Source organism: Equus caballus, chromosome 16, assembly GCF_041296265.1.
Source record: "Equus caballus isolate H_3958 breed thoroughbred chromosome 16, TB-T2T, whole genome shotgun sequence".
Taxonomy (NCBI): Eukaryota; Metazoa; Chordata; class Mammalia; order Perissodactyla; family Equidae; genus Equus; species Equus caballus.
In genome coordinates, this window is record NC_091699.1 from 32,309,212 (window position 1) to 32,331,218 (window position 22,007).

Here is a 22,007-nt window from a genome sequence, read left to right on the forward strand (position 1 = left end):
TAGTTACAACTCATTCTCAAATAAATTGAAGTCTTATCCATTTGATGTGTTTTGACAGGAAATGTATATTTACTGCCTGAAATGGCTCCACTTGCTGAGCTGTGAACCACAGTATTTCATCAATGATTAACATTAGACAGAGCCGCTAGGAACCTCACACCTTTCCTTAAACAGCAAGGTATTTACTCTGTTTCCAAAAGTACACATTCACCTGGGTAGATTTGAACTTGTCTGTCAAAAACAGTGATTGCTTTTGCAGATAGAGAAGTAGTCACTTAAAATCTAAGAAGATGAGCAGATAAATTCAGCATATCTTGATCAATTCAATGTTTATTGAATATGGATAGAACTTCCTCTAAGTTTCTTTCTTCCTCTATTTCTCAAATGCCCATTTTGCATAAGGGGGAGAGGTGGGAAAATTCGTCTTCCATCACCTTTTGACAGTTAAACTTTCTTATCAGCCAAATCGTACCCCAGTTATTTTCTGTTGGTACATTCCCAACAACAGCCTTAAATGTTTATACTTTAAAGATACACTAATGGCTTGAACACGGAAGAGGACTCTGCAGTTGATTGGTTTTTAAGCAAGAACTAACCGGGGTGGGGGTGCACAGTAAACATTCCAGAAAAAAATGGACAGTGTTACAATGTGATACGAGAAACTCATAATGTTTGCTTGTGATGGTTTGTGGTTGTGTTGTTTTTTGTGGTGAGGATCTTCTGTTAGGCTCTGGTTACCATTGGGTCAGAACTCAGAGCCTGGACACACCGTGAGCTTCGTAAAGTCAGAATTTGGAGCCAAGGAACTAAACGTGGTTGGTTTTTGAGAACGGCTTCTCAGTGAGAAAGGACTAGAGGAGTAGTGTTTGACTTTATGGGGCAGCATCAGTGACAAAGATGGAAGTTATTTCTAGAGCTGTGATCAGCAAAGTTTTTCTGTCAGTGGCCAAGTAGTAAATATTTTAGGCTTTGTGGGCCACATGGTTTTTGTTAGAACTACTCCACTCTGCTGTTGTAGTGGGAAAAGAGCCAGAGACAATGTGTAAATGAATGAGCAGGGCTAGGATCCAGTAGCATGCCATTTGTGGACACTGGAATTTGAATTTTATGTAATTTTCACGTGTCAAGAAATATTATCTTTTTGATTTCCTCCAACCATTTAAAAATGTAAAAACCATTCTTAGTTTATAGGTTCTACACAACAGACAGTGGGCTGGAGTTGGTCCTTGGGCATAATTTGTCTACCCCCGGACTAAGATAAAGGCCCATTTGACTTCCCTCCTTAGCTGAGGCTGTGCTGCTCCATAGTCTAGTGATTTCCAGATTTCAGTCATTTGCACACTGCCTTCATGTTTTTTTTTTTTACCATATTTTTCTTGAAATAGATTTCTATTCAGTCTCATCTTAAACAATATCTGCGAAATAATGAGTTTGATGTTCTGATTAATCAAATAGAGGCTACATGCATCACTACTTAAATAATGTTTAAAACCATTAATTACTAAAATGGAAAAAATTTATCTTTGTACATAAAATTACATGTACCATACTGACTTGGTACCTTTTGTTAATTATTTTTTTCTTGATTTGGAAGATTAGCCCTGAGCTAACATCTGTGCCAGTCTTCCTGTATTTTGTATGTGGGACGCCGCCACAGCGTGGTTTAACAAGCAGTGTGTAGGTCCATGTCTGGAATCTGAACCCTTGAATCCTGGGCTGCCAAAGCAGAGCTCGTGAACTTAACCACTATGCCACCAGGCCAGCTGCGCCTTTTGTTAACTTTTAAAAATTGGGGTGTAACTTATAATAAAGTGACCAAATCTTAACCATGAGAGCTTAGTGAATTTGCACATATGTACAAACCCATGAAACCGATCCTCAGAGAGGATGCAGAATTGCCAGCACCCAGATGGATTGCTTGTTCCCCTTCCTAGTCATACTGCCCTTCTCTGGTGACCATTAGTTTCCCTCTGCCAGCACAGCATAGTTTTCCCTCTTCTATAGCTTTATGTAAATGGAAACATACATGTGTATTCTTTGCTGTCTAAGTTTTTTGGTCAACGTTAAGTCTGCTACTGCATGTAGTGGTCATTCTTCTTCATTGCTGTGTAGTATTCCATTGTATTAATAGGCCACTCTTATCCATTCTAGTGTGGAACGTTTGAGTATTTTCTAGGTTTTGGCTAATGTGTATTAGGCTGCTATGAACATTCTCATACATGTTTTTGGTAGACATACATACTTGTTTCTGTTGCACATCCTTGCTTTTTTCAGACTGAGTGTTTGAGCCAGAGCTCTTTCTTGCCAGAATTGTTAAACAATAAAAATAAAACATAGTTAACACTTATATAGCACTTATCACGTGCCAAGTACTATTCCACATCCTTTGAATACATTAGCCCGTTTGATTAGGGTGAGTAGGATTACTGTCCTCATTTTACAGATGAGGAAACTGAGGAACAGAGTGATGAAGCGTCTTGCCAGGGTCACACAGCTAGTAGTGTATAGAGCTTGAATCTCTTTCTGTCTCTCTCTGTCTCTAATTGAGAATGTTTTTCAAACATTCAACATTCAATTCACGTTCATTTCAAACATTCAAACATTGATTTCTCCAAATGGTTGCCATTCTGTAGGACCTCATGCCCGAGAGAGGGTGAGTGAGGAACAGCGCTGTAAACTGAGTGCCAGCAGCTCACGACCTCAGCTGGAATTTGAACCCAGGCGGTCTGGCTCCAAAGGCCCTGCTTGTAGCCATTCTGCTATATAAAATAAGCTTCGTCTTTGTCAGCCTTTCTCTGTCCCTTTCAGTGCATCTTTTCCCTTCTTCCCCGGCTCTTTGCTGCCTCAATGGCTGGGGCTGCCTCCCCTGTGCTTTCCGTTCTGTTCTCTGATGGCCAGCTTTCTTTTGCAACCCCGCTGGGCCATCAGGTATGAAAGTGGCAGAACTGGGTGACCTTTAGAAAACTGCACTCTGGAGTCATTTGCCTAGATTTGAATCTTGGCTTTAGTTCTCACTCGCTGTGCCGCCCTGGGCAAATAATGTCAGTCCTTTCAGGTGTCTTCATCAGTAAACAGAGAAAGTATCAGGTGAGAATTGATAGGAAATGTGTGTTTCAGGAAGTTTTCATTAGATATAATTTTGATGGTTGTTACTAAAATTAGATATATTTTGGTGGTTGTTATTCAAAATGAGTGTCAGTAGGGCCGTTTAAATGAATGACTGAGCAGCTGAAGTGTCCCCTGTTAATTCCCTAGGCCAGACAAATCCTTAGTAACCCTAAGAGTTGATCTCTAATAGTCTGGCTGGGGAAGTATTTTGGGGCAGGGTTCCTTACCCCACTGCCTTCAGTCACATCTTTCCCAGCGGGCACCCTGTTTTGGGAATCTGGATAAATAGCTTGAAGCCCCAAAGTGAGATCCACAGGTGGTTCAACATCCACCCAGAGGAAAACATCAGGGAACCCAGAGTCTTCTCTGACTTTGTTAATCTCCAGTGGTTTTCTGAAGCCCAGAGAGAGTATTCTTAGGGCTTTCCCATTTTCAGGCTATAACAGAAGAAAAGCTGAGTTTGATCTCTTGGGGCTTCAAAAAACAGCCATGAATCCTGGAGCCCTTGGATGGGAGCCAACAGCACCTTGGTCCTCGCGGTTTTCAGCTAAACCCATGATTAATTCTCTCTGAATGCAGCGGCACACGCAGATGAGTGAGAGGTAATTAACAGCTTGCTGCTTCCTTGCTCATCTGGTGCCAAACACCCCGAAAATGCAGCGGGGTGGGGGTGGGGGAAAGCAGGGGTGTTCATTGTGCAGAAAAAAAAGAAAAGCCCAAGATAGTGTAGCTCATCCCATTTGGCATTAATGCTACTATTTTGCATTTAATTAGTGGCCAGTAGTTAAGTCAGGTATCTAAGATTTTGGTGGTATCCTTGAGCTGCGGCTGTCTTTTAATCATCGCCCCCCCCCCCGCCCTTCTTTTGCTGTACTATCTGCAGGCAAATAAAAAGACCCAGAGTCGGTGGGACTGGTAAAAGTGGAAGGGGGATTTTGGTTTGTAGGTCTTTCCTGATGTTTTATGATTAAAGGGGCCACAGCAGTTGTAGAAAAGGAAATTGGCTCACATACCCTTTCGGAGTGGGCTTTTCTTTAATGTCTTGGGAAGTGGGAAACAGACAATGGGGAAAATAATAGAATGGAAATAATGGAATAAAGGTGCGGGAAATACTCTGTGAGCCTAGACCCAAAGAATGAAGGAGAGGGTTCAGTGGTTCGCTCGAACGTAGTGGATGAAACATTGATCCAAGGGGGCTTACGGGAGGGGAGTGAGGCCTCGGAGGTGAGGTGTGGAGAATTGAAATGATTTCACAGCGCTTGGTCTGAAGATGTGGGCAGGAGAGCCCTCTGCGTGGGTGAGAAACGTGTTATTGCTAATAAGGATTTTGAGCCAAGGCAGCCCCACCTGGTGATACGTACATCCCAATATACGCTTGCCCTCCCCCGGAGGCTGTGTGGCATTTTATTTTTCTGTTTAACCTTTTCTGACATACTGCCGTAAACTAAGCCATCTTCCCTCCCTGTCTCCTACCCGCTACCCTAAGACTACAAGTGAACTTGTCTTTGTGACTCCACGTTCATTGGTTCTCTTGTTTATTTATAAGCCATGTAGTAGCCGGTGGTGTCCAGCGGATAGATTTTCAAGTATTTCTTGAACAAATGTCTGGGGGATTCTGCTATGCTGGAGACATGCTCTTTATTAAGGGGTTCCCCTCTGAGGGTCTAGCTTCCAGTTTCAGTTTGGAGGGTGTGTGTGTGTGTACGTGTATGTGTGTACGTGTGTGTGTGTGGCTTTGGGCAAACCGTTTAACCTCTCTCACAGCTTCTGTGTCTCCATTTGTAAAACAGAGTTGATCATTCTCATCACCTAGGGCAGATGTGAGGTATAAATGAGCTAGCCTGGGGACCTTGTCCAGCATGGTGCCTGACACATAATGTCCCCGTTGGTGTCCCCTTTCTCTTACCCTCTTAATCCAAAATGTAAATATTTTTTAAAAAAGAACACTGGGCTCTGATTGGACAGCACCTTTTAATTGTTGATATTTTGTCTTTGTCTTATGAGAAGAGGATAGAGACATGGGGGAGAGCAGTAAGAAATCTCCAATGCAGTCTTCTATAGGAAAATAAAATGGATTATGGAGGATTAATCTTTACAGTTCATTTTATCGATTGGCTTGGCATAATTGCTCTCCTCTCCAGCATCAGCAGTGTCTCTGCTTTCAGCAGCAGGCTGCTCAGAATGTGAACAGTGCCCTTACCATGTTTTGGGGCTATAGTTATTGAAATGTAAATACAGTGGAAGAGAAAGATACAGAGTTTGACCCTCTTTTTGGGAATGTGAAATTAAAATGAGCAAATATTTCAGGCAAAATCTTTCAGATTTTTTTTACATGCTTAGTAATTTCATAGGAGGTAAGAATTGATATTTATCAAACAAGTATTGAGCATTGTGTCATTGATGTTTTATTAGGATAAACCTATGAGGTTGGGACAATGGAATCTTGATTGCACGTGGATTTGGTGCTGAATTAAGTGTGTAAAAGAAAAATCATATATAGCTAGAATTACTCCCTGAAAAATCCCCTAAAATATTTTTATGTGCAACCATGTGGAAGAGTTCTTATCCCTGGGGCCGGCCCCGTGGCCGAGTGGTTAAGTTCTCATGCTCTGCTCCGGCGGTCCAGGGTTTTGCCGGTTTGGATCCAGGGCACGAACATGGCACCGCTTATCAAGCCACGCTGAGGCGGCATCCCACATACCACAACTAGAAGGACCCACAACTGAAAATATACAGCTGCGTACTGGGGGGCTTTGGGGAGAAAAAGGGAAAAATAAAATCTTTAACAACAACAACAACAAAAAGAGTTTTTATCCCTAAAGTTTGAGAATCACTGAGCTAGTTCATAGGAAGGAACAAAAGGAATGTCTACATGCAAAAGTCTGGGCATTCAAATTTGTTGAATAAATGAATGTTGAATGAATTCTGCTTATAACTATCAAAGTTCTGTAGATGGGTGATGGTTGAGAATTCTGAAGTATTTCTCTGGCTTAAAGGGTTGGCTTGCTTCTCGTCTAATCTTAAGCCTCTTTCACCTAAATCTATCCTACTAGATTTGTTTTTGTGAGATTTAAATGCTATTGTGGAGACAAACCTGACCCTGGTTACATTCTCAAGTGAGTCTGTATATTAAATGTGCCTATAATGACTCCGTTGTGCTATTAGTGGCCTCATTTTTATGGAGGAGAAGCTCGAGAGTGCTGAGTGACGTGGTAAAGTCACCGTCACATACGGACACTAGGGTGGCCCTGCCCGATCCTTGCCTCCTAGCATTCACACCTTTGTGTAATTGACTTCCCTTGAGTGTGGGTGGGATCTGATTTGCTTTTAACCAGTAGAATACAGCAAAGGTGATGGGATGTCACGACTGTGATTGTGTTACGTTATGTAAACTCTGCTTGCTAGCAGGCTTGCTGTAGAGAGTTTCTTTGATGGCCTGGAGATGTAAGTGGGCATGTTGGAAAAGCCCATGTGGTGAGGAGATGCAGGTGACCCCTAGGAGCTGAGAGCAGCTCTGCCTGAGAGCCAGCAAAAATCCCTGAAGCTCTCAGTCCTGCAACCACAAGGATGAGGAACTGAATGTTGCCAACACCCGTGAGAGAGGGGAAGTGGATTCTTCCCCAGTCGAGCCTCCACATGAAAACCCAGCCCTGGCTGACACCCTGATTGCAGCTTCATGAGATCCTGCGCAGGGCACCCCGCTAAGCCACGCCTAGGTTCCTGGCCCACAGAAGCTGTGAAATATTAGTTGTGTGCTGTTTGTAGTTGCCAAGTTCGTAGCAATCTGTTCTGCAGCAATAGATATCTAATATAGTCACACGAAGAGTGAGTGTCAGGATTTGAATCCATTCCCATCTGATGGTAGACACAAAGGTTTTGCAGATCTGGAAGGACCTTAAAGGCCATCTAGTCCAGCAGCCTTTTGGTGGATGCCTGAATCTTTCACAGTATCCCTGGCAAGGGGTGAGCCGGCTCCTGTGGGACCGCCCCCCCCCCCCCCCCCCCCCCCCGCCGCCAGAGTGGGGGAATTCGTTGTCTTTTGAGGCACTTGTATTCTAGTGAACGGCCTTCTATTTCGTTGATTGATTCATTCATTTACTTATGCAATAGAAGTATTTCCTGGGGGCCTCCTTGGTGCCAGGCGCTGTGCTAGGTGCTGGGCGGTGAGTACAGTGGCTGTGGGTCCTGCCCTTTAGAACTGACATTGTCATAATTATTAAGCACTTATTTCTACATGGCCATGAATTTTATCTTACTGTAATTTCTCTAAGTCCTAGTTCTGCCCAGTGGGCTCCAAAGAATATTTCTAATCCATTTTCCACTAGACAGCACTTCAGACATTAAATACTGTTGTCATTTTGTCCCCCTGAGTCTTTTTTGCAGGGTTGCTATCTTCCCAGTTACCGTTTGGCATATGGCTTTGTCTAGAGTTGTGCAGCCCAATACAGTAGCCATGAGCCATAAGTGGCTACATACATTTAAATTGATTAGAATTAAATCAAACTAGAAATTCAGTTCTTCAGCCATACTAGCCACATGTCAAGAGCTGAGTAGCCACGTGTGGGAGTGACTACTGCACTGGAGATAGAGAACATTTCATCATGGCAGGAAGTGCTATGGGGCAGGGCTGGGCCAGCATCCTGGCCATGGATGCTGAGTGAAACCTGGTTTGTCTGTATCATCCTTAAATTGAACTGAATAATATAATATCTTCCATTTTGGTCTAACTAATTCAGAGTATAACCAAACTGTCCCTTCTCTTGTTTTAAGTAATATACGTTTATTAATGAAACATAAGATCAAAGTAACATTTTAACAGCCATATTGTATTCCTTACTTTAAATTCAAAGTCAATTAAGATATTTACAAGCCATCTTCCTGTGTGCTACCGGAGAGCAGTGTTTCTTTCGTCCTGTACTTGTCCATTTATGTTTTTAGACCCAAGCTTAATATTTTGCATTTATCTCTAGAGAATTATATTTTGTTCACTTTCATGGAGTGGTTGCTTTATTGACATTTTTTCAATTTTGCTTCCAACATTTCAGAATCATTGTTTTCCTTCCTAGCTTCAGGTCATCCCAAATTTGAGTGGAATGCTGGCAACAGTGGCATCCAAATTATTGATAATATGAACAGGATGGGGCTTGGATAGAGCCGTGTGGCACACCACTAGAGACTGTCCTCTAAATTGACATAGACGTAATTAATCAGCACTTTGAGAGGAAAACTTTTAGTGGGTCCTTCAGCCTACTTATTGTCATTATGTGTACCCTATATTTCCTTATATTTTTGCATTGAAATTTTATGAAAAACTTAGACTATCTTGCTGAACTCCAGATTTTATGACTATAACAGTCTCTTGATTGTCAACTTCAGTGAGTATGAACAAAGGGAATGAGCATTGCCTGGTGTACATTATTCGCAGTGAATCCATGCTGATTCCAAGTAGGCATTGCTGCTCCCTGCCCCCCAGTGTTGATAATGGCATTGTAAGAATTTTTTGTGAGATTGGCGTATACTTAGTGACTTCTGATTGGCGGAGCCTCTATTTTCGTTCCTTTTCATTTGCTGCTACAACTCCTGTTCTCTCGGATTTCTCAGAGTTTGCCAACGAGGCTTTTGCCACCTCACACCTCATGCCACCAGTAGCATGGGGTTTAATTCATCGGGGCCAGGACCTCGGACTCATTTAGAGAGGGCAGGCACTCTGACAACCGCACCACCTATTTGGGACCTCAGTTTCCTCTCACCCTTTATGGAAAGCGTCTCATCCCTCTTGACAGAACACAGATGCAGACTGGTGGGTGAGTAATTCCACTTGCTGTCACCCGTTAACATCACACCACTCTCTTCAAGCCGGAGACCTCCGTCTTCTTGTTGTTCTCCTTGCCCTGAGCATAACAAAAATAGCCCTTTTGTAGTTCTGCACGTTTTCTGCTGGGCTCAGCTCATTCCAGCCTTTTGCTTTCCTGACACTTGTATCAGAAGTTGGAAGATTTTTCATTTGAGGATCGAGGCATTCTCCAAAGCAGATGACTTTAAAGGAGCCGGCTAGATAGAGAGCTATTATATTGAGAATGACAGCTGGTGCATATCTTTGCCTCCACCTTCTGTTCGGACAATGAGCATTAATTTCTTTGACTACTTTGGGTATTAGTGGAGGATCAATTTCTCTAAACCTTCTCTCCCTCGCCTTCTTTTCTCTCTCGGTTAAAATCAGTTTTTTGAGACCCTTTCATGATGGGTGTAATATTCAGTGGAAACTGGTTTTCAGATGGCAGGGAGTTCTGTACAAGTTACAGGGTCTCCTCTTCAGCGGGCTTTCAACACCTTCAAAACTCCATCACCACGGAAAGTCCGCTGTGCGGTTAACACGGATTTAACAAAGCCCCAGAGCCCATGCTTAAGAGAAGTCAGACTCTGGAGTCAGACCCTTGCTGGTTCAAATCCCAGCTTCCTCGCTTATCAGCTCTGTGACCTTGGCCGAATTGTTAACTTTGCTATGTTTGAATTTCCTCTAAGGAGGTCCCTCCCTCAGAAGACTGTTGTGAGACTCCAGTGAGTTACTGTATATAGCAAGTTTTCAGCATCATATTTGGCACATGGTTATTGCTAAATAAAAGCTCTCGAATAGCAGCAATTATTATTTGCATACGGAGCCTCGCAAGGCTAATATAGGCCCCAAATAATTGAAATTAAAGGGCAGTCAGCTGGCGAGATCTTCATTTCTAGTGCCCAGGAAGGGACAGATGAAATCCATACCTGATTGTCATTACGTCAATCAATGGATCATCGCGCAGGACGTGAGGAAGGAACAGAGAGCAGAGCTGGCTTTGCCGTCTTGAGGAAGGACACTTGTCCTTTGAGGAGTGACCAGTCCACATCCTGCTTCCTTATCTGGCCTGCTGTGTACACAGAACATTATTTCACCTCACGGCTACCTGTTTCCACTTGTCCCTTACCTTCTCTTCTTCAGATGTGAAATTACTTACGGTTTGTTTTTTCCTTTCCGAAATGCCCTGGGACCACAGGCAATTTGGGATCTTTGCTTTGGTTCAAGCCCAGTTAACACCGTGAAACTCCAAGTTTAGGGATCTGTAGATGAAAGTGTGGTGAGAAAAGAAAAGAACAGAAAAGAAAAGAAATACATTGGTTTGGTTGAAAGTCGAGAGAATTATCTATATTGTACAGAACTCGTCACCATCTGAAAACGAATTTCCACAGTATGCTCACTCCCTGACCAATGAGAACTTTGTTATGATAAATTGTCCCCTCCATCCACCCTATGGGAGATTGCACTGACTAGTGCTCTGGCTGGCTTCTGTGCACCTCAGGGCCTTTGGACGTGCTGTTCCCTGATTAAAAGCTCCTCATCCACATGTCCCACGGCTGGCTCCTTCGCGTCATTCAGGCTCCAACTCAAAGCAATTCGGGACTACCTTTGCTAAATTATCCTCTCTGCCCTCTCCCCTTTGCTCATCACTCTTTCTCCTGTCATCTCTTTTTATCAACATCTAGAATACTCATTTTTCCAATGGCTGCTATTGGAATACAGGGTGTATGAGGGCAGAGACCTCGCCTGTCCTGTTCATCGCTGTGTCCCAGTGCCTGAGGTGGTGCCTAGTGCATAGTTGGGGCTCAGAAATATTTGGTGAGTGAATGAATTTTAAAATTCAATGCTGCAAAGGAAGCTACTCTAGAAGGAAAAAGCTCCCATTCTACATTTTCCCTGGGTGGCATATTCCTCTGGGACCTCGTGTCATATCCCTCAGCCCCCCACTGCGGCAAAGGACTGTTGGAGCAAGTTCAGAGGTGCATCTGAGAGGAGATACCAGCTGGGAGGAGTTCTGTCCTAGCATTCCCCAAGCGTCTTTCCGCCTTCCTCACAGGGCCCTCTCCGACGCAAGGGTGTACAGCAAAGGCAGCCCAGAAGAACCTGGGAGTTAATGTCCCTGATGGAAAACTGGTAGATAGGTGCTTTCATGTCTTGTCCTCTTGGGGACGGTTCTGGGAGCCATTTTCTGTGCTTCTTGAGAAGCCCTGGAATCCAGCTGCCACTGCTCACATCAGCGACCTCAGTCATGCACTGTCGTCTTACATCTTTGTCTCAGGCTGTGCTTTGGGGAGAACCCACCCTAAGACCCCATTCATATTGATCACTTCACTTTGTTCTTGCCTGCCCTTTGTCAGAGCCTGCATAGACACTTGCAATATAAATTGGGAAACCTTTTATGAACCTCTTCATTAATGTTTGCCTGCTTGTGTACTTTTTATCTCCTTCCGGATGACAGGGGTCTGTTTGCCCTTGGACTTTGGTCACCAGTTATCCTAAAGATCTTTGAAACCTCATCTCCCTTTTCTTAGGGCTGTTCACTGAGCCTTCTGCTGGCCTCCAGCTCGCTCACTTTCTTTCTTGAAGACACAGTCATGGCCTCCAGCTCACTGTGGCTTTTGCAGGCTGTGCGTATTTATAGCGCTGGCTTTTAGATTGCGGGCTACCTTTCAGAGGTACCTGCTTTGAAATAGAATTTCTGAAGGACCTCTGTGGGGATAATGAGGCCATTTCTACTCTTGCAAGTTGGAATACATTACAAATGGTGGTTGCAAAAAGTACTTGAAATGGTGGAGCTTTCTATACAGGGCAAATTGTTGTTGTTTTTTTTTTTAACTTTCCAAAAAGCATTCTGCAACTGTTACCTGGTGCTTTTGTGACTGGTTTATGCTTTACACAGAAGTCATTGCGTCATCTCTCCGTTTCCTTTCAAACTTCCTGCCAGGACTGGCAGAATTGATGGGTGAGAGGTTCAGCTAACGTAGGGTGGGAGGGAGGGAAGAGGGGAAGGCAGCTGTGATATTCCCATGGAAGATAGGGTTCTGCCAACTCCTAGGGTGTAGATTCTTTAAGCTCTTCTGTGCCACGAGTCCCTTTGGAGGTTTGGTGAAGCCAGTGCATCGTGTCTCTGTTTTAAAACACGTAAGACAAAATTCATAGCATTTCAAAGGAAGCCAACTATACCAAAATGTAGTGATCAAAACATTAAAGCCATCTGTGATATAGAACCTGGGCTTCTGTATTAATGCATTAAACAACACGATCTACAGGCAAATCCATTAACTGTATAATTATGAGGCTGTGACGGACACACATTTTGAGGTATCTGCAACAACTGTAAGAGGACTCGAAAGTACCTCTGGTTTCTATTTGTGATCAAGTTGTAGGAATTGCTGAATACCCCTGTGGTTTGTTGCCGACATGCCTAATGGAAAGAAATGATGAATTTCAAATAGAGGTTAGTGCGAATAAAGATGCTATTTTTTCCCCCATCCGAGTTTATGGGCCCCTGAATTCCATTGAAGGCCCCCAGATTCAGAATCCCTCTTCTCAGGGATTGGCCATTGGTTTAGGGCCCGGGCGGAAGCTGCTGTTTGCTAGGTGACTGATGACCCTTTACTCCAACATCTGCCTCACGAGAGATGCTCAGCAGATGTGGGTTGATGGAAGGTGTTGCCCAGCACTGTGCCTGTCCGTGTCACAGGTCAGATAAGTGTTAATGACGAGAGTGATGATACAGGGATGTTATCGCTCAGGATTCCTGTCTCTGCTCTTTTTTTTTGGTTCCTTTCATCTATTATAGAAATGGCCATCGATTGGGAGAAGCAATGATGTCTGAAATTACTTATTAGATTGAAGATACTTTGGAAAGTGATTTTACTAACTTGGTTTGTCTGGTTTTCTCAAGCAGGATGTGTGTGCTGGTTTCTACTTTGCGTCGTGTTGTAGAGTGAACAAGCCTGCTTTTTGTTTGGACATCTGGTGTTTTCATGCCCAGGAAGGTTCTCATACCTGTATTGAAAAATATACATGCAAGGTAAAAATTTTGGAAGAGAAAGCCCCAGGGACAAGATTATGACTACAGTGTGAATATGTAAAGTGAGTGATACAGGTATTGGCTGAAAAAAATGGTGGTGGGGTAAAAGAGAGGGGAGGGGTGAATGCCTGTTTTTAGATTTTGGAAAGGTAGTGTTTCCCAGTGGTTAGGAAGGCAGACTCTGGAACTTGGGTTCATTTTCCAGTTCTGCCACTTGGTGGCTGACCTTGGGCAAGTCATATTGCTTCCCTGCGTCCAAATTTCCTCTGTAAATGGGGATAATGATAGCATCTATCTCAAAGTGTGTGGGGAGAGTTAAATAACTGAATGCATAGAAAACTCTTAATGCAGAGCCTGGCGTTTCTAAGGGCGCTAGAAGTGGTCGTGAGCTGCTGCTGCTTTTTATTTTAACAACTCATTAACACAGGTGCAGTTTTCAGAGCCCTTCCCTGTACCGTGTCTCATTTGAACTCCACAGTGACCCAGGCAGCTATTTTAAAACCCATTTCCGAGATGAAGAACTTGCGATTCAGAGAGAGCCAATGATTTGCCCATGGAAAGGCTATGAAGCAGGAGTGATGAGAACCCAAACTTTGGGATTTCAGCACTGACTGGTGTTCTGGTGTGTTCCACTGCATTTTAGTGTATCGGCTGAAGTGAGCTTTTGCGGTTCATTTTAGGTTTTACAAATGAGGTTTTACAAATGAAGAATGATCCTTCAGGGATCCAGCGCTATCCAACAGATCTTTCTGCGATGGTGGAGGTAGCTGTGCTGTTGAGTACAACACCGTTCCCCACATGGAGCTGTTGAGCGCTTGAAATGCGGCTGGTGCCACTGATGAACTCAGTTTTAAATTTTACTGCATTTAAGTTAATTTAAATTTAAATGTCCACCTGTGGCTACGAGCCACCAATTGGACAGTGCAGACAGAGTTGCTCTTGTGTCCGAAGCCTGGGTGTGAAGCTCAGCTCTACTCCCAATTAGCGTTGTAACCTGGGGAAGGAAATTTCTGGGGGCTCAGTTTCCCTATCTATGAAATGGGATCGTTGTGTTCGGATTCAAGTGAAAAGTCACTTGAGCTAGGCCAAACACAGATGAAAATTATTATTTTTAAGAACGTTATAGAAGTTCTCGTGGAACCCAAGGGAAGGGATGAAGGCAGGCCAAGGAAAGGCTAAAAATAGAACAACTTTCAGGGTCTACATCACATTCTTCTGTCGCGTTTCTGCTCTTTGCACATCTGAGTCAATCTCATCTCTGTGCAGACCGGCCTTCTTTCCTCCCCCTGCGTGTGATGAGAGAAAGATGCCATCCCACAACTCCCACAATTGTATCTCCCTCCTTCAACAGCTTTTTCCACAAGGACTAGGTGTCTCTTAGTCTCAATTCTAAGTTCCAGGCAGAGGAAACTTCACTTGGCTTGGCTCGAATTAGCTGTGGGTGGTTGAACCACACAGCAAGCCATGCTGCCCTGCCTCTCCTATGAGGTTTGATGGGGGTGGGATGTTCTCAGCGAGCGCAGTAGCTGTGAGTTGGGTCCACATCTAAGAAAGTGTCTCCAGTTAAAAATTTTGCCGCAAGGTGTAAACCGTGATTGAAAACCCAGATTTGTTAGGGAAAGGAAATTGGACATCCTGGTTAAGCCTAGGTTTTCCACATTCAGTTATTGCTTGAACCAATGTTTGCTGAATGCGTGTTACATGCCAGGCTCTGTGCTAGGTCCTTTGCTAAGGGCTAGAGGTGAGATATCATGCTGAGAGAAGACGTCTGACCTTTGCCCTCACAGAGCTTCAAGTCTTATGGGAAAGACCCGCGTGCGTGTAACAATGCAATTCTCAAGAATCAGGAGGAAAAGACTAAAATTTAGAGATTATACTTAGTAATTGAGAGAGTGCTTCCCTGAGGAGGTGATGGTTGTCCTGAGATATGAAGATTGAGTAGAAATTAACTAGGTGGAGAAGAGCAGAAGAATGTGTCTGGCTCTAAACAAAGGGAATGGCGTGTGCAAAGGCCCTGTGGCGGGAAGGCTATCAAGGACTGGAAGAAAGAGCTGCATAATATTGGAATTTTCTTGATTCTACTCCCTCTGGCCCCAGTTACCAAAGGTACTTTGGAATTGAATATAATTAATGGGTTTTCAGGTGAATTTATTATTTTATTTAAAGGTTAAAGGTCCTGTAGGTCACAAAGATAAATCTGCATTTCATGTATTAATTTTTATGTTATGCTGCAAATTATGTTTTTACATGCATTTCTTCCTTCAGGGGATGAATAGTGCATTTATTACCTTGAGGGCATAAACTCATGACTAGAAAGAGAGGTCATTCTCCCTAGCCCCCTGTGTTTTTCTGCTTTAGAGGTCTCCTAAAGCGTGTGGTGCATCTCTTGTGTGTTGGAACTGTGGGATCCTGACCTCGTATTTCCTCTACGGGCATACTTGCTGCCAGAATGTTTCCCTGATGCCCGAATGAAGTGTGATTAGTGAATTCTTGTGTGAAAATGTGGACTCAACATAGAAATTTCTTACAACTCAGGTTCTAGTTGTAATACATTATAAATATGAGCTGTTTCTTAGATCCTGAATGAGAGGAGTGGCCTCACAGGCCTTTATCTGAGTCAGTGATGGCAAACCATAGGAAGAGCTTAAGACAACTGCTGTGAATGCCAGAAGGTTTTTCCAGATGAACAAAAAAATAATCCAGAGTCTATTGTCTGCAGATAACACTTTCTGGTTATACCCATATGCCTGAAATTTGTTCTTAACTTTCATAATATATTTTATTTAACTCACTATATCTAAAATACTGTCATTTCAACATGAAATTAACATTAAAAATTATTAACAAGGTAGTTCTTTTTTTGTAGTAAGACTTCTTTAAGATCCGGTGTGTTTTTTACGCTTAGAGCTCATCTCGATTTGGATGGTAAATTTTCATTGAAATATTTGCTGGAAATTTCATAATGTTTGCATGTGAAAAAGTAGGTTTGTGGCTGGCATTTATATGATGGATTCCCTACTCAACTATGGCCAGTTTTGGGAAGACTCCATCTTTTTTGACAACTCCATCCGTGAACTGGGGGACGTTCTGAGTTGGCCTTACTGTATTGTGCGCGCTCCAGTCTTCAGTCGTGGCTGACGCTTACTACCTCCAGCCCCCTCCCTGGTTTCCCCAGACTTTTTCTATTTTACTTTATCCTTCTCCCCCCAGAGGGTGGAATCTCCCAGCCTAGTTTGGAATCCTGAGTCCCCCACTTACTTGTTTTGTGCTCTTGGGGGAGTGGAATTGCTTATTTTCTCCCCTGTCAAATAGAGATTTTAAACAAAACAAAACTGCCGTATCAGGTTGTTCCAAGGTTTAAATGAGATGAGATTATGGTCCAGTGTTTGGCCCAGAATATCCATCCCTTAAATTATTATCTCAATATCAGGTTCTTTGATTTTCTTTTTTTTGACTTAAACAAGATGCAATCATATGGTTTGAGTGTGTTCCAGGGCCTGTGAACGTTTTTCTGTATTCTTGGGTCACACGTAACATGATCTTAATTTCAGATGTAGGCATTGGTGATGAATCATTGCTGGCCAGGACGGATCTTTGTTGAAGCTGTAAAATGTGTGTCCCTGGGGTCCCTTCCCATCTCATCCCCTTTTCACCTTGCGCTCCTCTGGGTCCCCTGACTGCGCTCGCTTCCCTGTACTGCATGCACTAGACCCTGTTCATCACATTCTTATTTACCTTAAACCAAACCCTACTGGTCTTTTGCCCCATTCCCTCACACCTTGCAATCTCTCAGGAAATCCATCAATGAATCCCAATGCGATCCTTTGCCTCTTAGTTCCTATGTTGCATAGTCTTGCTAAGATTTTCATTTTATTATTTGGAAATAATGCTTTATCCTGAGGTAACCACGTCAGGGTGGAAATTTTGAGTTTTGCTCTGGCAAGTGGGACGGGTAGACAAAAGGAGAGTGGATGAAGACACGGTTAGGACAAGCTGAACCTCGGACCTGTTAAAGTGTATGGTGTCTTGTTTATGTATTCATGTGTTTATATTTGTCCCCATCAAAACAGATTTGGGAGAATATTTAAAAATAGGCAGTGAAGTAAGAGATGAAGGGAAAATAAGGATAACTAAGTATAAGGTTAGTGTGTAAAATGCATGATGAAAGGTCCTATTCACTTACTGAAGATGGACTATAAATTTGACTCTGAGCTTCCTAGTAGCCAAAGTGTAGAGTGAAAAACAATCAATTTTAGGATGTACAATGTCCGTAAGATAAAAACAGATATTCTTGGTACCAAGACCTGAGACTTGAACCTTGCAAGTAAGTGCATTAGTTTACCTCCACGTGGAGTGTCTGAGGTACCCAGTGGCGTATGTGAGAAGACATCTTCTTAAAGAGGTCTGACTTCATCAGTGCTCTACTCTTGAGACGGCTGAGCAAATTCATTCTCTTGTACTTCTAGGTTGAGACCTTAGTCTGTGCCAAACAAGCAGCTGGTAAAATGTTTTGCCAGTTTTCCTTCTCTTGAGGGCACAGATAAGGCAGTTAGTAATTTTGTTACACATTCCTTAAAGACAGAGACACCAGCCCTAAAGAGAATTAATGACGGGACAAATGAGAGATTGAGAAATGGGATTTGCTCACTCATGCACTTAAGTGCATGTTCATTCATTAACAATGTTTCATTCACCATGTTCATCATTCACAGATGTTTATTAAGAACCTGTTGTATGCTAGGCACTGTTTTAAGCTTTGGAACATCAATTTTGCTTTGGCTCTTCTGTCACCTGCTTCAAGCCATCACCGTCTCTTGCTTGGACCCCTGCAGTAGTCTCTCAGTTTCTACTCCAGCCCCCTAGAGTGCATTCTCCACCCAGCAGCTGGAGGGCTCCTTTGAAAACCTAAACTATCGCCGATTTCTCTCTTGCTTGAAACTTGCATCCCGTTTGGAATTCAATCCCAGCTCCACACTAGGATCTGCAGGCTCCCGTGTGATCCGCCCCTGGGACCTCTCCGACATCACCTCCCCTCTCTTTGCCTTGTTCTCTTCCCTCCAGCTCCTGGGACTGCCTCCCTGCTCCTGACCACACCAGCCTCATTTCGGCTGTAGGCTCCTGCAGGCCTGAGCTGTTTCTCTACCTGGGATCCACTTTCCGGAAGTCCACATTGTGTCGCTCACCATCGTGTCAGAGTCACCTCAGAGAGCCCTTCCCTGAACACGCAGTCCAGGCAGCCTCTTTTCCTCCAGGCCCCGCCAGGCTCTGTCACACCATCCACTTCTGGTTTCTCTGTAATACTTATCTCAATCCACAGTTATCTCCTTCATGCCTGTTTACCTGTTTGTCTGTCTCCCCGGCTAGAGTCTAAGCCTCGGGACACCCGGCACTTTATCCATCCTCTGTGCCAGCACCCAGCACAGGGCCTGGTGCAGAAGAGTTGATCAAAAAATGCTTGTTGAAGGAATCGTGCTGAGATGACCCCTTGAACACGGAGCCAGAACCTGGGAGATTGCGCTCAGCTCTTCTGTATGACTTCCACAGGCCGTCAGCCCCCTTACCTACCTCCTCTCCCACCCTCCTTTCTTCAGGAGTTCTGTGGTTTCCTTTAGTGGCCCTTCCACCTCCTCCGCCAAACTGGAACAAAACAAAACAAACCCACCCACCGATACAGATCTTCCGCCCTCATCAACAATAAACAAACAAAAATTTAAAAATTCTCAAACACCCCTTTATTCCTTTCTCCAAACACTCCTTTATCCTTTTACTGCTCTGTGTTATTGCCTCTTCCAGGAAGTTTTCCTGGATTATAGTGGTCCTCGTTGGGCTTACTCTTCTACAGTAAGTCTTTATTTATTTTTATTTTTATTTTTTTTGGTGAGGAAGATTGGCCCTAAGCTAACATCTGTTGCCAGTCTTCCTCTTTTTGCTTGAGGAAGATTGTTGCTGAGATAACGTCTGTGTCACTGTTCCTCTGTTTTGTATGTGGGATGCCACCACAGCATGGCTTGATGAGCGGTGTATAGATTTGTGCCTGGGATTCGAACCCATGAACCTGGGCCATGGAAGTTGAGCACATGAACTTAACCACTACTCCACCAGGCAGGCCCCTAAAGTCTTTATTTTTATTATTCCAAAAGACAGTGTATGTTTATCTTTTCCAATTAGTTTGTCACTCCTGGATGGATGGGAATTGGTGTTGTTCTTCATTTCCCCCAGTATGTCCCATACAGAGCCAGTACCCAGTATGCTTTCAGTACATACAGGCTGAGTGTTTGGGGCATCTTTAAATAGCCCAGGAGCTCAGATAGATTGTAGCATGGTCTTGTGTTATAGAAGTAACAGGAAGATTCAACAAATACTGAATCCCATTGAACTTTTGTGTTTCTTATATGTAATATTCCATATAAATAATTACCATTGCATTTAGAAGCTATTAATATATTTTGATTTAACTTTTTTGTAATGCCATTTAGTGTGATATTGTTATTTAAATTATATACTATCTTATTTTTATTTAGAAACAGTTTATATTATTTTCATAAACATGGCTTTATTAAAAAATTAAAACATATACTTATTGTAATAAAAATATATAAATCAGTTGTTAGCCCTGTGAAAGGACTTCCTTTTTTTTGCCACAAGAGGGCACTGTTGTCAAACAAAAGATGATTTTAAGGTTGAAAATTTAATAAAGGTTTAGCTTAAGCTTTTAAGAAACGTTTATCCCACTAATGGATTAAAATGGCCAATATTGTCAGGAATGGGCATTGTCTTTCTCTGTAATCCTGCTGCAGCTGAATTTACTGTGTCTACGTGTCCATGAGCTGTATGTTATCAATGGCTGAATCATACTGTAATTTTCCTAAAATGCTCTGTGAGCCATTGTTACAGCTGGAAAGCTCCTTGGTGGTCGTCTGGTTGAATTATCTTAGTTTACAGGTGAGGCATTTGGAGAACATAGAGGTTCAATGGCTGTTCATTTGGAAGTGAAACTAGAGACTTAGATTTATTCATTGATTTTTCAAAACATGTTTAATACCCATGATGTGTGGGGCGTTATGTTAGAGATTAGAGTAGAAGGGAAATCAGATACCGTCCCTCCCCTTAAGAGGTTTACATTCTGGTTTTAAGTGAACAGGCACCCCCACCCCCCATTGTGACGATTAAAGTCCTAGAGATGCTGTTGTCGATATTTCTGTACAGCTTACTTTATTTTTATGAATCTTCTTTCTGTAGAAGTTAGATCATATCACATAAAAACTTTCTTGCTAAAAGGTCAAGTGCTTGGCAACTTGTGGGTGGCCTCCAAAATATTATGTTGGTTATTTATTATGTTAATAAAATCCTTGGACACTCTGTTTTGATTTCTTGAAAAATGAGAAATGAGGGGAAAATTTCCAATTAAAAACTGGTCTAATTAAAAGAAATAAACCCTCTGCAGTAAGGATAATTGGGCCTTGAGAGATTTATGGCTAAATTGCCATTAACGCTCTCATTTGTTCAGCCCCAGGCCTGGGCAGTTTCACTTGGATGACGAGCTGTGGAGTCATGCTGGGTGTCCCCGAATTTGGTGAGTGCGTTTTATTTCGTGTAATTTGCCAGTTTGTTTTCTGTACGCCGGCCCTCAACGAACTCTTGTTACTTAGTGATGATTGCTCTTGTACTCTTCATGGTCGCTGGAAGGCTAGAGTTTTTCTTCATTGAGAAAAGGCCCTGTTTACCCTTACTTCCATTAGAAAGGATTGTGTCACCGCCATTAAGGATGTTGTGTGGTTTTAAGGAATTTCTCAGTTCTTAAAATGACAGAGTGTGAACCTTAGAAAAGCACAGCACGTCTATTTATTTAAACCATCTCTGACTAGAAGAGCTTTTGTAAAGAACTCTCTACCGCTTAATTTAGACGAGATGGTATTGGTAACACTGGGAATTAAAATGCTATTTATAAAATCCTTTAATATTTGATAGATACAGTTATTGTCTTTAATGGCTCATTTACAATGGTTCAGTAGTAAATTCTTCATAGATGTTTTTAAGCAAGCAATAAAAAAGCAATTTATGACATGTATATACCACATTTTGGCAGAAAAACGTGCCCACTTTAACATATGATGGCGAACATGCTCTAAATTACGAAGTAATTCCATGCATCGTGTGATAATTATAAATGATAGCTCCGTGGAGGCATCAGCCACATATCAGTGCTTGAAATACATTCACGTAAGCATTGATAACCGATTAAATACATTTACTTTCATCAGCACCCTCTTAAATGTAAGAAGATCATTAATGCTTGTCTTGTTTCCAAATAAATTTGTTGAGAGAGTTTACATTTGGTTTTGCATGCTTTTGTGAAAAAGCCGTTTGAAAATTTCCAGAAGACAGTTCAGTGCAGCTGTTTTTTAAGCAACTGGAAAGGGGAACATCTTTTCTAATTTCTGGCGGAAGAAATGATGAATTATTTTATGTAGGCAACTTCCATTTTGCATTTTCCGTTGGTTATCAGACAAGACATAACTTGGTGGGGCCACCTTTTTACCCCTTTTCCACTCATAAAGTCCTTTTTGACTCCCCAAACCCAAGTTGCTAATTTATGAGACATTTCTCACTTCTATCATCTTCTGTCTTGATTGAGTACAAATTAGTGTGGAAAAATGATTACCACAACATCTGAGCTCTTAAGGGTGTCACCTCTTATGTCATTAGCTGGAAGGATTATTTCTGCATGTGCCCTGTACACAACGGACTGGGAACCGAGGGCACAAGGCCATTACAGTAGATCCCACCCCGGGAGGTAGGATGGACTGAGGGTGAGTGTGGAAATAGCTAATTATTGAAATGTGCCCACTCTGGAAGTGATGCAAGATGGAGCTTCGAAGCCTCCCCTGCGAGCAGGCGGGCAGGAAAGGGCCCCGCTGTTTAACAGCACGAGGACTGTTCATCTTGTTATGAAGCCAGATTCTGCCTTGTTGTATTGTTGCAAAGAAATCCTTCTGAATTGCAGTTTGTCAGGAAATGAGTCTGAGTGGA

At 42.8% G+C, this 22,007-nt stretch overlaps 1 protein-coding gene across 3 annotated transcripts in view; it reads left to right on the forward strand.

Moving 5' to 3' along the window:
• The window catches only part of TAFA4 (TAFA chemokine like family member 4), a 148,025-nt gene that overhangs the window by 14,150 nt on the left and 111,868 nt on the right, over positions 1 to 22,007 (forward strand). Inside the window, exon 1 of one of the 3 annotated variants that reach the window (XM_070238649.1) lies at positions 20,485 to 20,550. The exons of the other annotated variants lie outside the window; for them this stretch is intronic. The gene's annotated coding sequence lies outside the window, so the exon portion shown is untranslated. Of the gene's footprint in view, positions 1 to 20,484; positions 20,551 to 22,007 lie in introns of those variants that run through there. 3 annotated transcript variants of the gene reach the window in all.